Source organism: Eubalaena glacialis, chromosome 8 (assembly GCF_028564815.1).
Source record: "Eubalaena glacialis isolate mEubGla1 chromosome 8, mEubGla1.1.hap2.+ XY, whole genome shotgun sequence".
Lineage (NCBI taxonomy): Eukaryota > Metazoa > Chordata > Mammalia > Artiodactyla > Balaenidae > Eubalaena > Eubalaena glacialis.
Genome location: NC_083723.1, coordinates 20609211 through 20624781, shown reverse-complemented (window position 1 = coordinate 20624781; position 15571 = coordinate 20609211). Strand labels below are relative to the sequence as shown.

The window sequence follows — 15571 nt, the reverse complement described above, 5'->3', positions numbered from 1 at the left end:
AATAAGTTCATTACATCCATAAGGTCTCTATTTGGGATGAATTCTCTGATATTTAATATGGGATGTGCCATAGGAAAAGACCCTCCACATTCATTTATATTCATGAGGTTTATCTCTAGCATGAGTCCTGTGAGGTCTAGCAAGGTGTATATTTTGACTAAAGGCTTCTCCACCTTCACTGCATTTATAGGTTTTTCCTCCAGCATGACAGCTCAGGTGAAGGTAAAGGATAAGCTCTATTTGAAGGCTTTCCTGCATGCACTGTATTTCAAAAATTCTTTTCTTCAATCAGTTCCCCTATATTTCACTCAAATGCAATTTTGTTTTAGGTTCTTATTACATGCATTGTATTTATTTACACTCTTGTTGGAATAACATTAATAAAGAATATTGGCTTCAGAATGGTAGAAAGCACTCAGCTTTCTCACCAATAAGACAGAAATATGACCTAGACTGAGGAAGTTTAGAGAAAATGATGTATTGCCTGGCATATTACAGTTTCAATAAATGTTAGATTCCTTTTCTCCCCCTGTAAAATGTAGTACTATTTTTGTTTTAAAATAAGTGAAAGTGGCAATTCAAATGAACTTCTAAATTATAATGAGTATTTTTATTTTTTTCACACTAGAATTAGCAGAGCAGCAATCTTAGACAAAGTTGTAGTACAATATGCAAAGGGTAATTGCTTAAACAATTTAAGCAAGGGGATACTTAGTTGAAAGAAAAACTGTACTTTCTATCCGTGGGTTTTTTGTACAGTTTAAGATTTTGGCTACAAATCTATCGGGGCGCTTAAATTTATTAATTATGTGATCTAAATGGCCAAGTGGGTTTTACTTTAATAATAATGAACATGCCTGTAAAAAAAAAAGAGACCCACTTAATACAGTGTTAACTCAGTCTGTCAGTCTATCTTAAATTCACTTACCCTGAATTATAAGCTTAAATAAAATGTCAGAGGTAACATAATTCTTCTGGGTAGGATAGAGGGAAGACTCTGTAGAAAATAGCAAGAAGATGCTCAAACTGTTCTGAAGAGTTCTATGTAATTTTAAAGCCAATTTTTAATAAAAGCATCAACTGACATTGAAGGGGCTATAATGGAGATTGTTCTTGTTGGTCTATATGCAGTTTTGGTTTTCAAGGTATATGTAACATTCTTTGGAACTATCTCCCCAGAACAAGGAAGCCAATATAAATTTGTTTTATTGAGTTTATATTGCTTTTTTCTTGGTTTTATTCCAGTGGCTAGCACTGAAATTTAAGAAAGACATTTTGAGTCAGTTTCAGGACTGACCCTCTTTTCTAAGCAATGCCTTTAAAAAACATAACTAATACTTGTATTTTGGTCTCTTTATAGTAAATCACCTATCAGAGACTAAGTCATGGCTGACCTGAGGAAAACATTATCTGTGCTCAAATTTTTTTCTGTAATCTTAGATGAGCTGTTTTAAAATATATTTCTGAAAGAGCTTCTTCAGAACAAATTTATAAAGCAGTTATCTTAATAGGGTGTGATGGTAGCGGAGCAGGATTGTTAGGGCTGGAGGTTGGAGAGAACTGGAAATAGTCAGGTCAGCAGTCCAGAGACTAATCTCTCTGACCACTTGATAAGTCCTGTTTGCCCTCTGGCATCTTTTCTATGTCTTACTGGTATGTGGGAGAATTCTGGGTATTCCATCTATCTGTTTTCTAGTATGATAGCAATATTCTCATTATTGGAAAATAGAAAAAGTAGAAGAAAAAAATCACCCATAACCATACTACCCCAGAGACAAGAACAATTTATATTTTACTATATTTATTTCTAATATTTTATACGTATATTTCCAAGCGGTCATGATAATATTATACAGATGGTTTTGTATTTTGTCCTTTTTCATTTACATTAGTAATATACACATTTTCCAGGTTACTACTAACTCTTTATAAATGGGTCACATAATATTTTACTACATATATGCCAAACTAGTCATTATTTCGTTGTCATGTTTCAAAATACAAAGCTAAATAATTATACTACTTAGCATACTTTATGGGGCTGAGGAATTAAATTCTCAGTTTCCTAATGCTCCTGAATATGTTCTAGATAACCCTGAGCTATGTTTCGTGAGGTGTCAGAGTTCTGCTTTTCCTTCGTATAAACTCCTACATATTCAGGACTGCCTTGTGGTCAGTGTGGAGCAGGTGAACTACTGAGGAAAGACTATAGAAGATGAAACATGCTGAAGAAGTGGGCATCTGAAGAAGAGGGCATCTGAAGAAGTGGGCATCAGTGCCAGCAGCCTCCTCTAAAGCCTTCTACAGAAAAATCCTATCACGGGCTAGTGTTATGCCAAGCTGTGAGGAATTAAATCACTTTGGGAGGATTCAGATTTCATTCTCTTCTTTCTGTGACTTCAGTAAAGAGCATCCTCTCTTGAAGAGGGAGTGAGTTGCTGTATTCTGGATGCTCACATGGACGGCTGGTTTGGAGAGGGGAAGGGGTTATTAACCAACTCAAGAATGGCAGTGCCAAAAGCAAAGATGTACACGTGCTGCAAATTAAAGAAGGGTTTAAAATTTCTATGAAGGAATTCCAGAACAATTTTAGCATACCTAATCATATGAACTTACTTTTTTATTATTTGAAAATTTACTGTCTATGTTTCAAAACAGAAAAACAATCTGTGTAAATAGAAAGCAATTTTAGAACCCACATCAAAAGCAAACCAGAACAAGTAAGAAGTCTTTTAACAGCTTGCAACAAGTTTACTCTGATCCACTTTAGTACTTCCATGGTTTTAAAATATATCCAACTATCATTTTAACTAATACTGTCTTTTTTAAAATGACATTTCATTGGTTTATTTAGAGAATCTAATGTAGGTTTCCTTGGACTATTCAACTTTGTGTTTCTTTCATATCTTATTAGTTACTGTGAATATAATTTTTCTTTGAGTACCACTTTGGTCATATCCCATTACCGATAGTAAGCATAGTTGGAATAACAACCAATTTTTATGTCTTTTGATTGCTTATTATATGTCATGCATTGTGCAAAGTGCTCTTCATATACTGTTGCATAGGAAATTGAGTCATTTGTGGTGATGTGGATGGACCTAGAGTCTGCCATACAGAGTGAAGTAAGTCAGAAAGAAAAAAATAAACACCATATATTAATGCATGTATATGGAATCTAGAAAAATGGTACTGATGAACCTAGTGGCAGGGCAGGAATAGTGACACAGATTTAGAGAACAGACTTGTGGATACAGTGGGGTAAGGGGAGGGTGGGACGAACTGAGAGAGTAGCACTGACATATATACACTACTATGTGTAAAACACATAGCTAGTGGGAAGCTGCTGTATAGCACAGCGAGATCAGCTCGGTGCTTTGTGACGACCTAGGGGGTGAGATGGGGAGGGTGGAAGGGAGGCCCAGGAGGGAGGGGATATAGGTATACATATAGCTGATTCACTGTGCTGTACAGCAGAAACTAACACAACATTGTAAAGCAATTATAATCTAATAAAGATGTAAAAAAAAAAGTCACACACACAAAAATACTCCTTTTTAGCCCTTTTAATGCTTAAATCTGAATTCTATTTTATCTGATTTGAATATCTGATATTAATATGCCTCCTTGCTTCTTTTGCTGCATTTATCTGGTATATTAGTTTCTCTTCTTTGACTTTCAACTTCTTGTGTTGTTCTAGTTTGAGTCTCTCATAAATAGTAAACATACAGCTGATTTTTTAAAAACCTACTGTGAAAATCTCACTTAATAAATGAATATATCTCACTCAAATTTATTGTGTACTGATATGTTCAGATTGTACTGATATGTTCCCATCAAATTGTTTTCTGTTTTCTATTTACCCTGTTTTTTATTGTTTACTTTTTGTCACTTTCCTGGCATTTGTTGGACTAAGTCCTCTTTGTTTTATGTTAACCTAATGCTTTAGAAGTTATGTAGCCTATAAATGGCTAATATAATTTTTTTTTTGAATTTTTGTATTTTATTTAACTTATTTTTTTATACAGCAGGTTCTTATTAGTTATCCATTTTATACATGTTAGTGTATATATGTTAATCCCAATCTCCCAATTCATGACACCAACACTTTCCCCCCTTGGTGTCCATACATTTGTTCTCTCTATTTCTGCCCTGCAAACCGGTTCATCTGTACCATTTTTCTAGGTTCCACATATATGCGTTAATATACGATATTTGTTTTTCTCTTTCTGACTTACTTCACCCTGTATGACAGTCTCTAGATCCATCCACGTCTCTACAAATGACCCAATTTCATTCCTTTTTATGGCTGAGTAATATTCCACTGTATATATGTACCACAACTTCTTTATCCATTCATCTGTCGATGGGCATTTAGGTTGCTTCCATGACCTGGCTATTGTAAATAGTGCTGCAATGAACTTTGGGGTGCATGTGTCTATTTGAATTATGGTTTTCTCTGGGTATATGCCCAGTAGTGGGATTGCTGGGTCATATGGTAATTCTATTTTTAGTTTTTTAAGGAACCTCCATACTGTTCTCCATAGTAGCTGTACCAATTTACATTCCTACCAACAGTGTAAGAGGGTTCCCTTTCCTCCACACGCTCTCCAGCATTTGTTCTTTGTAGATTTTCTGATGATGCCCATTCTAACTGGTGTGAGGTGATACCTCATTGTAGTTTTGATTTGCATTTCTCTAATAATTAGTGATGTTGAGCAGCTTTTCATGTGCTTCTTGGTCATCTGTATGTCTTCTTTGGAGAGATGTCTATTTAGGTCTTCCGGCCATTTTTGGATTGGGTTGTTTGTTTTTTTAATATTGAGCTGCATGAGCTGTTTATATATTTTGGAGGTTAATCCTTTGTCCGATGATTCATTTGCAAATATTTTCTCCCACTCTGTGGGTTGTCTTTTCGTCTTGTTTATGGTTTCCTTTGCTGTGCAAAAGCTTTTAAGTTTCATTAGGTTCCATTTGTTTATTTTTGGTTTTATTTACATTACTCTAGGAGGTGGATCAAAAAAGATCTTGCTGTGATTTATGTCAGAGTGTTCTTCCTATGTTTTCCTCTAAGAGTTTTACACTGCCCGGTCTTACATTTAAGTCTCTAATCCATTTTCAGTTTATTTTTGTGTATGGTGTTAGGGAGTGTTCTAATTTCATTCTTTTACAAGTAGCTGTCCAGTTTTCCCAGCACCAGTTATTGAAGAGACTGGCTTTTCCCCATTGTATATCCTTGCCTCCTTTGTCATAGATTAGTTGACCATAGGTGCATGAGTTTATCTCTGGGCTTTCTATCCAGTTCCCTTGATCTATATTTCTGTTTTTGTGCCAGGACCATATTGTTTTGATTACTGTAGCTTTGTAGTATAGTCTGAAGTCAGGGAGTCTGATTCCTCCAGCTCCGTTTTTTTCCCTAAAGACTGCTTTGGCTATTCGGGGTCTTTTGTGTCTCCATACAAATTTTAAGATACTTTGTTCTACTTCTGTGAAAAATGCCATTGGTAATTTGATAGGGATTGCACTGAATCTGTAGATTGCTTTGGGTAGTATAGTCATTTCCACAATATTGATTCTTCCAATCCAAGAACATGGTATATCTCTCCATCTGTTGGTATCATCTTTAGTTTCTTTCATCAGTGTCTTATAGTTTTCTGCATACAGGTCTTTTGTATCCTTAGGTAGGTTTATTCCTAGGTATTTTATTCTTTTTGTTGCAAAGGTAAATGGGAGTGTTTCCTTAATTTCTATTTCAGATATTTCATCATTAGTGCATAGGAATGCAAGAGATGTCTGTGCATTAATTTTGTATCCTGCAATTTTACCAAATTCATTGATTAGCTCTAGTAGTTTTCTGGTGGCATCTTCAGGATTCTCTACGTATAGTATCATATCATCTGCAAACAGTGACAATTTTACTTCTTCTTTTCCAATTTGTATTCCTTTTATTTCTTTTTCTTCTCTGATTGCCGTGGCTAGGATTTCCAAGACTATGTTGAATAAAAGTGGTACGAGTGGACATCCTTGTCTTGTTCCTGATCTTAGAGGAAATGCTTTCAGTTTTTCACCATTGAGAATGATGTTTGCTGTGGGTTTGTCGTATATGGCCTTTATTATGTTGAAGTAGATTCCCTCTATGCCCACTTTCTGGAGAGTTTTTATCATAAATGGGTGCTGAATTTTGTCAAAAGCTTTTTCTGCATCTGTTGAGGTTATCATATGGTTTTTATTCTTCAGTTTATTAGTATGGTGTATCACATTGACTGATTTACGTATATTGAAGAATCCTTGCATCCCTGGGATAAATCCCACTTGATCATGGTGTATGATCCTTTTAATGTGTTGTTGGATTCTGTTTGCTAGTATTTTGTTGAGGATTTCTGCACCTATATTCGTCAGTGATATTGGTCTGTAATTTTCTTTTTTTGTAGTTTCTTTGTCTGGTTTTGGTATCAGGGTGATGGTGGCCTCATAGAATGAGTTTGGGAGTTTTCCTTCCTCTGCAATTTTTTGGAAGAGTTTGAGAAGAATGGGTGTTAGCTCTTCTCTAAATGATGAAATTTACCTGTGAAGCCACCTGGTCCTGGGCTTTTGTTTGTTGGAAGATTTTTAATGACAGTTTCAATTTCATTACTTATGATTGGTCTGTTCATATTTTCTGTTTCTTCCTGGTTCAGTCTTGGAAGGTTATACCTTTCTAAGGATTTGTCCATTTCTTCCAGGTTGTCCATTTTAATGGCATAGAGTTGCTTGTAGTAGTCTCTTAGGATGCTTTGTATTTCTGCAGTGTCTGTTGTAACTTCTCCTTTTTCATTTCTAATTTTATTGACTTGAGTCCTCTCCCTCTTTTTCTTGATGAGTCTGGCTAATGGTTTATCAATTTTGTTTATCTTCTCAAAGAACCAGCTTTTAGTTTTATTGATCTTTGCTATTGTTTTCTTTGTTTCTATTTCATTTATTTCTGCTCTGATCTTTATGATTTCTTTCTTTCTGCTAACTTTGGGTTTTGTTTGTTCTTTCTCTAGTTTCTTTAGGTGTAAGGTTAGATTGTTTATTTGAGATTTTTCTTGTTTCTTGAGGTAGGCTTGTATAGCTATAAACTTCCCTCTTAGAACTGCTTTTGCTGCATCCCATAGGTTTTGGATCGTCGTGTTTTCATTGTCATTTGTCTCTACGTATTTTTTGATTTCCTCTCTGATTTCTTCAGTGATCTCTTGGTTATTTAGTAACGTATTGTTTAGCCTCCATGTGTTTGTGTTTTTTATGTTTTTCCCCTGTAATTCATTTCTAATCTCATAGTGTTGTGGTCAGAAAAGATGGTTGATATGATTTCAATTTTCTTAAATTTACTGAGGCTTGATTTGTGACCCAAGGTGTGATCTATCCTGGAGAATGTTCCGTGAGCACTTGAGAAGAAAGTGTAATCTGCTGTTTTTGAATGGAATGTCCCATAAATATCAATTAAATCTATCTGGTCTATTGTGTCATTTAAAGCTTGTGTTTCCTTATTTATTTTAATTTTGGATTATCTGTCCATTGGTGTAAGTGAGATGTTAAAGTCCCCCACTATTATTGTGTTACTGTTGATTTCCTCTTTTATAGCTGTTAGTAGTTGCCTTATGTATTGAGGTGCTCCTATGTTGGGTGCATATATATTTATAATTGTTATATCTTCTTCTTGGATTGATCCCTTGATCATTATGTAGTATCCTTCCTTGTCTCTTGTAACATTCTTTATTTTAAAGTCTATTTTATCTGATATGAGTATTGCTACTCCAGCTTTCTTTTGATTTCCATTTGCATGGAATATCTTTTTCCATCCCCTCACTTTCAGTCTGTATGTGTCCCTAGGTCTGAAGTGGGTCTCTTGTAGACAGCATATATATGGGTCTTGTTTTTGTATCCATTCAGCAAGCCTGTGTCTTTTTGTTGTAGCATTTAATCCATTCATGTTTAAGGTAATTATTGATATGTATGTTCCTATGACCATTTTCTTAAATGTTTTGGGTTTGTTTTTGTAGGTCCTTTTCTTCTCTGTGTTTCCCACTTAGAAAAGTTCCTTTAGCATTTGTTGTAGAGCTGGTTTGGTGGTGCTGAATTCTCTTAGCTTTTGCTTGTCTGCAAAGCTTTTGATTTCTCCGTTGAATCTGAATGAGATCCTTGCTGGGTAGAGTAATCTTGATTTTAGGTTCTTCCCTTTCGTCACTTTAAGTATGTCATGCCACTCCCTTCTGGCTTGTAGAGTTTCTGCTGAGAAATCAGCTGTTAACCTTATGGGAGTTCACTTGTATGTTATTTGTCGTTTTTCCCTTGCTGCTTTCAATAATTTTTCTTTGTCTTTAATTTTTACAATTTGATTAATATGTGTCTCGGCGTGTTTCTCCTTGGGTTTATCCTGCCTGGGACTCTCTGTGCTTCCTGGACTTGGGTGGCTATTTCCTTTCCCATGTTAGGGAACTTTTCGTCTATAATCTCTTCAAATATTTTCTCAGGTCCTTTCTCTCTCTATTCTCCTTCTGAGACCCCTATAATGGAAATGTTGTTGCGTTTAATGTTGTCCCCGAGGTCTCTTTGGCTGTCTTCATTTCGCTTCATTCTTTTTCTTTATTCTGTTCCGCAGCAGTGAATTCCACCATTCTGTCTTCCAGGTCAGTTATCCGTTCTTCTGCCTCAGTTATTCTGCTATTGATTCCTTCTAGTGTATTTTTCATTTCAGTTATTGTATTGTTCATCTGTGTTTGTTTCTTCTTTAATTCTTCTAGGTGTTTGTTCTTTAATTCCTCTAGGTCTTTGTTAAACATTTCTTGCATCTTCTCGATCTTTGCCTTCATTCTTTTTCCGAGGTCCTGGATCATCTTCACTATCATTATTCTGAATTATTGTTCTGGAAGGTTGCCTATCTCCACTTCATTTAGTTGTTTTTCTGGGGTTTTATCTTGTTCCTTCATCTGGTACATAGCCCTCTGCCTTTTCATCTTGTCTATCTTTCTGTGAATGTGGTTTTTGTTCCACAGGCTGCAGGAATGTAGTTCTTCTTGCTTCTGCTGTCTGCCCTCTGGTCTAATCTAATTTGTTTAACACACATATTTACCCTTAAAGTTTTCTGTTAACATTAAGAGTTACCCAAGATCTATATCCTCACTCCAAGCAAGTTAAGAACTTTGGCAGTATTTTAATTCCTTCTTCTTCTCTTCTTATCAGTCTCCCTCTGTACCTCTCATATTGAGGTCATCTGGGCTTTAATTCCAATTTTTTATTAAAAATTTTCAATAATCAATACTTTTTTCAGTCTTAACTACAAGCTTTACTTTTTTCCTTGCTCACTCCTTTTTCTTGAATCTATCATATTCCTCTTGGATTAATTTCCAGGTATACATCTTCTAGTAATTCTTTCAGAGAGCATTCAGGGGTAGTCAACTTTCTGAACCCTGTGTGTCTGAAAATTTTTATTTTTCCCCAGTACTTGAATGATATTTGACTGGAAGAGAATGTTATGTTCCAAATAATTTTCTCTCAGAACATTAAGATAACTGCCTCATTTTATAAAATTATGCTTAGTGTTACTAAGGAAAGTATTATACAGTGGATCTCATCTAGAAGCTTTTAGCATTTCCTCTTTTTTCTGCATTCTAAAGTTTCTCCCTGATGGTCTAGGACTGGATATTTTTCCATCCACCTTGCTAAACATTTTCATTCATAGGAACTATGTCTTTTTCTTTCTTCTTCTTTTTTAAGTCTTGTGAACTTGTCTTCAATTATATTTTTGAATATTTCATTCCACATATTCCCTCTGACCCTTCCTCCTTTTGGAATTCCTATTATTTCTAATGTTAGAAGTGCCAATCTCCCCCCCTACACTTTAAATTTCTTTTTCTTACATCCAATAACCCTAAGTTTTGGAAAGATTTCAAGACTCAAATTTCCAGCTCATTAATTTGTTCTTCAGCTATGCTTATGCTCATATTCAGAGGGAAAAAATCCATTACATTTGTTTCAACAATCATATATTTTCATTTCTCACATCTCTGTTTTTTCCTCACAAAATCTGTTTTAGTTTCACAAATGCAGTATGCTCTCTTATCTCTCTGAGGGTATCAATTATACTTCTTATAAAATCTCCATTTGTTTATTCTGCTACTTCTATTTTCTCAGCTCTTAGTTCTCTAGTTTGATGAATTTTTTTTAATGGAGTGGATTTTCCTCAGATTTGATGATTCTAGATCATTTGCTTAGATTTGTATCTGCTATTCTTCCTTAGTTTTGGTGTAAAAATGCCCACCAATGGAAGCAGATGTGTCCTTGGGTGGGGGGTACCATAGCGGTCCTTGAGGTTTCCAGTTACCCGGCATTGCCCTGCTTCTCCATTCCAAGTGTCCGCATTCACTGCTTGTTCCAAGGGGCAGACATGCCTGCACAGAAGTGTGTGTAGTCAAAGACTCACCTACTTAGCAATCCCGACAGCAGGACCCCAGAGACCCATCTGATTCCTGTGTCCAGTAACTAGGACCCTTTTGTAGTGTCTCATTCAATATATGTTTTGGGTTATAGTTTCCTCCTTCCAACAGATCCTTTTCTTCTCTCTCTTTCTCTCTCTCTCTCCTTTTTTTTTCTTTTGTGCAACACTTCATAATTCCTGACTCAATTAGGGCACACTTTCTTGTCATTATAGATTCATTTGCTTGTTTTCTGTAGTTTCCAAGGATTTGGGGCAGGTGGGGAAGACTAGAGCATGTTGTGTTGATTCAATAGTCTAATATGCAATTATACAGCCATAAAAAATAATGAGATAATGCCATTTGCAGCAGCATGGATGGAGCTAGAGATTATTACACTAAGTGAAGTAAGTCAAAGACAAATGTCATATGATATAACCTATATGTGGAAGCTAAAAAAACGATACAAATGAACTTATTTACAAAACAGAAATAGACTCACAGACATAGAAAACAAACTTATGGTTACCAAAGGGGAAAGGTGGGGAGGGATAAATTAGGAGTTTGGGATTAGCAGGTACAAAATACTATATATAGAGACTTCCCTGGCGGTCCAGTGGTTGAGACTTTGCCTGCCACTGCAGGGAGTGTGGGTTCAATCCCTAGTCGGGGAGCTAAGATCCCACATGCCTTGTGGCCAAAAAACCAAACCATAAAACAGAAACAATATTGTAACAAATTCAATAAAGACTTTAAAAATGGTCCACATCAAAAAAATCTTTAAAAAAATACTATATATAGAATAGATAAACAATAAGGTCCTACTGTATAGCGGAGGGAACTATATTCAATATCTTGTAATAACCTATAATGGAAAAGAATCTGGAAAAAGAAAAAGAAAAAAAAAGGATCTGAAAAAAGAATATATATATACATATATATATATGTATAAATGAATCACTTTGCTGTACACCTGAACCTAATACAACATTGTAAATCAACTACACTTCAAAAAAATAGTTTAATATTCATTACATGTGTGGAGCTTCTCTAACATGAATACTTTGGTGACAGCAAAAAAACAGATATTTTTTAAAGTTATCTTAATAGTTAAAAACATACAATGTTTTCATTTGGGATGAAAGACAAGTATACAAATTCCATATTCTAGTAATGTGTCTTTCTACAAAGCCCCCTCCCACCCAAAGACAGCCTCAGATGGGTGAGATATGGTAGTTGCTAACTAAATGATGTGTTTGTGAGGTTAAGCCAAAGTTCAGAAAGGCTCACATAAATTAACAATGTATCTATTTAAGTTTCTCTCTTGCTGAAGTAACAGATGTGTCTTCTTTAGGAAAAAGAAAAGAAACTTTAAAATCCCACTTAAAATAAACCTATCAACATACAGCTTTACGATGTAAAAGGCAAACAGCTTTTGCATCCTTGTGATCTGAGATCAAACAATTTGACTCAAATGGAAAGAAAACAGGAATATTTGGAAAGTGGGTTCCAAAAAAGTCATAATGACACTGGCTTTTTTTTCTTGCCATTCATATGAAATGTTTTGAAGCTATTATTAGAGAGGACTGCATACTCTTTTTTCTCTCTCATAATACTTATGGGAGAAAAATATAGTTAAATGAGATGAAAATATTATATCCATATTAATAATTTAATTTTTCTCTCTTAAAAGAAAGTGACCTCAAAGCTACAATCCAATCAATTTAATTGGTCACTCTTGAATAGAGTGGGGATTTACCACCTACGTTTTACGTCTATTTTAGCAGGTGAGCTTCTGATGACAAATTCTGTGGGTGGTGATGGTTGAGTGGAGGAATGAGACAAATATTCAGTAAATCTGCCTGATAAAACACAGCAAGAATTTCACTACCAAGTTCCTAATCTGTGTTTCTTTGTCAGCTCGCACCAAAAATTTCACTACCAAGTTCCTAATCTGTGTTTCTTTGTCAGCTCGTACCCTAGGTAAAAATGCTTCACGTTAATTTGATTGTCACAGGATTTTTTCCCTGGAGCTTTGATTGTAAATTATTATAACAGCTTTCTTTCTCAGATCAATAAAGCATCGTTTGGGAGTGGGTGGATGTGGAGAGGGGGCACACACACACACATTCACATACAATGCTATGGATTAAAGCGGCATTTTACCATCATCCCAAAACAGAGAAAATACTAAATAGTCTCATTATCCTTTTATACCTTTTTAAATAATATAATGCCAATGTGGATAAATGGTTCACCAGATGAGAGCATAAATGAGGTAGTTCTGAGGGGGGCGGTGTGGTCTGATATCCTAGGGGAAAAGCTACAAATAAACCTAAGGGGAAAAGCTACAAATAAACCTAAGGTGTGGTTGCTAGAATAATTAAGCTGCTTTTAGAATTTAGGTGAATTAATTGTGTTCTAATTAGAGTGGCACAGGTGCTTTTGTCAAGCACATTATTCTACATTATTGGAACAGAAATCTGCTGACAATGTCACAGCCTGAAAGTATCGGCCTCTTATCTGTGACCAAAACCTGATATATCTCAGTACTGAGAAGTGGCCAAAGAAACCACCTGAGTCACTGAGCGAATGGAATTTGCTCTGATGTTCCTCTGTATCTGTGTTGAATTTAGCTCTTTTTTTAAGCATAAATACTTTTAGTTCATTTTGTTTGTTTTGGGAGATGAATATTTTGGTTTAGCCACAAATTCTCACATCAGTAGTACTCTGAGATAGCAGAATGTCTGATCTGTTAATTGGAATATATTTTTTGCTAGCTATTTTTCTGGACTAGTACATTAATTTTCTAAAATATGCTTGGTTTCTTCTAATATCAAAACTATTCGTTTCTAAGCTTAATTCATAACGGGTTTTTTTGTGTGTTTGTACTAAGTCTCCACTAATGTTAGTAGCAGAGAGCTGTATGGACCATTAATCCATCCAGTAAGCATTCTTTTGTTCTTTTATAGATGCTTTTTGATACTACAACAAGCTAAAACAAAGAAGAGGGCATTCTAGGAGAGGGAATATGTGGATATGAAGGCCATAGGTAAAAATAAATTGTATCTCTTCCCAAAAGAATAAGAGGACATTAGGACTTCGAGGAAAGAGATAGCTTGGTAACTAGCTAGCCAGCTAGCTACATAAATAACAGGAAAGGGTTTACGCATGTTATCCGAATGGTACCACTGGAGACTTGTGTTTCTTTCTCTGCTTTAGTGGGATGGAGACTGGGTATCTGGACAACACTGTGGCATCATTTGTGTTCCTAGAGGATGTAGGTCTCACTGAAGAAAATGACCTACAACTGCTGCACAGGTGGTATTAGCTTGGAGAGGTGAAGGAGTGGAGGTCATGAGTCTCTGGTGCTTCAAAATTTGGGACCCTCTCATAGGCAGTTAAGCTCCATCATCAGGAAGGGGATTTGAATTGGTCTTTTATATCAGGAGTCAGAAGGAAAGAACTGATATGGTGATGTAAAGCTGGTGATGAATCTTTTACCTCTAGAAGGTAGGTAAAGAAGACTTGGCATGCATTGTCAAAGTTCTAGACCCCATCAAAGCCCATGGGTCTGTGAGGGGAGTGGAATGAGCCCTATGTAGTATAAGGGTTACAAAGGAAAGCAGCCAGATTCCTGGGGAGATCCTGGACACGAGAAAGAGGAACAATGGTTGCTGGTGCCTCAAGGAGACACCACAGCCACACTGGACATGGGACTTCAAGGGTGACAGGAACCTTGAAAGAGAAGGGCTCTGTGGACTGAAGGGCTTGAACATCACTGCTAGGCTTGGAAAGGTCAGTAGTGCACCCTGGAAGCGGGGGGGGGGGGGTCCCTCAAAGCATCAATCTCCTTCAGAGGCTTCCCACAGCTGGACTTCCCTGAGGCGGGGAAGAGCAGGGCTGGGTCAGCTGCTGTAGAAATCTAGCTTTCAACAGTGAGAGACCCTGATGTGGCAACAGAATGTCAAGCAGCAGTAGCAGTGGCTTAGGCTGCTGGTCAGATTTCCCTCTTATTGGGTCCCAGTGCAGTTTCTGGGCAATGCATAGGAAGTGGGGAACCCAAGAGGTCATCAATAGTGGCCTTCTCGCCCCTCAGACACTTAGAATCCCATCCAATTTTGATTGAATTTGTTGAGGTCAGAGGGACGTGACTACCTCAAATGTTGTGTTCTGGAAAAGTTCCTCGTAGTTAAGCATTAAATTATTGCTATCTCATATCCATCATGAAATTACACTTTATGTTAATTTCATTCATCTTCATCATAGTCTTAGAAAACATACACTAAACAGCAGTAAGGACCTGGTGTTATGATTACAATTGTATACTGCAAAAAAAAAAAAAAAGCCAGGTGCAAACCAGAGAATTTCTAGAATTTCCTTCCAATTCATACTACTTTATGAATATTGTTTCTCTGAACCTATTAATTTTTTTCAACTTGAATTTCTGAAAGTGCTGCTCAATTAATAGGAAATATCTTAGGGCCACTGGACCCAGAAGAAGGCACACAGCTCAGAATGGCCAGAAAATACTACCACCAAACCATCCTCATTGTTTCAACCTCAACCCCATATTCTTTCTTTAAAAATCTCTCAGGGACTTCCCTGGTGGTCCAGTGGTTAAGAATCCCCCTTCCAATGCAGGGGACGCAGGTTTGATCCCTGGTCAGGGAACTAAGATCCCACATGCTGCAAGGCAACTAAGCCCGCACGCCACAACTAGAGAGCCTGCACGCTACAACTAGAGAGCCCCTGTGCCACAACTACAGAGCCCACGCACTCTGGAGCCCGCACGCCACAACTAAGAGAAGCCCACACACCTCTACTAAGACCCGACGCAGCCAAAAATAAAAAAATTTTAAAATATTAAAAAAAAATCTCTCAAAGATTAAATTTTTCCCCCTAAAACAATTTTTACAGATCACAGCCACACTCCACTGAAAATCAGGTAACAGCATCTATAAATCTCAGACCCCAGGAAGACAACTGAAAGTCTCAATATAAAAGTAGTGGAAAGATTTTATATTCTATATGCATTGAAAAATAAAACACCTTTTCCCAGTAAAAGCTGAATAAACAAAGACGAGATATAAGTGATTCAACTGAAGTTAAAAGTATTTGCAATCACAAAAATTAGT

At 36.3% G+C, this 15571-nt stretch overlaps 1 protein-coding gene across 1 annotated transcript in view; it reads right to left on the bottom strand.

The window, feature by feature from the left end:
- Positions 1 to 15571, bottom strand: part of RELN (reelin) — a 535801-nt gene that overhangs the window by 191219 nt on the left and 329011 nt on the right. The window lies entirely within an intron of this gene.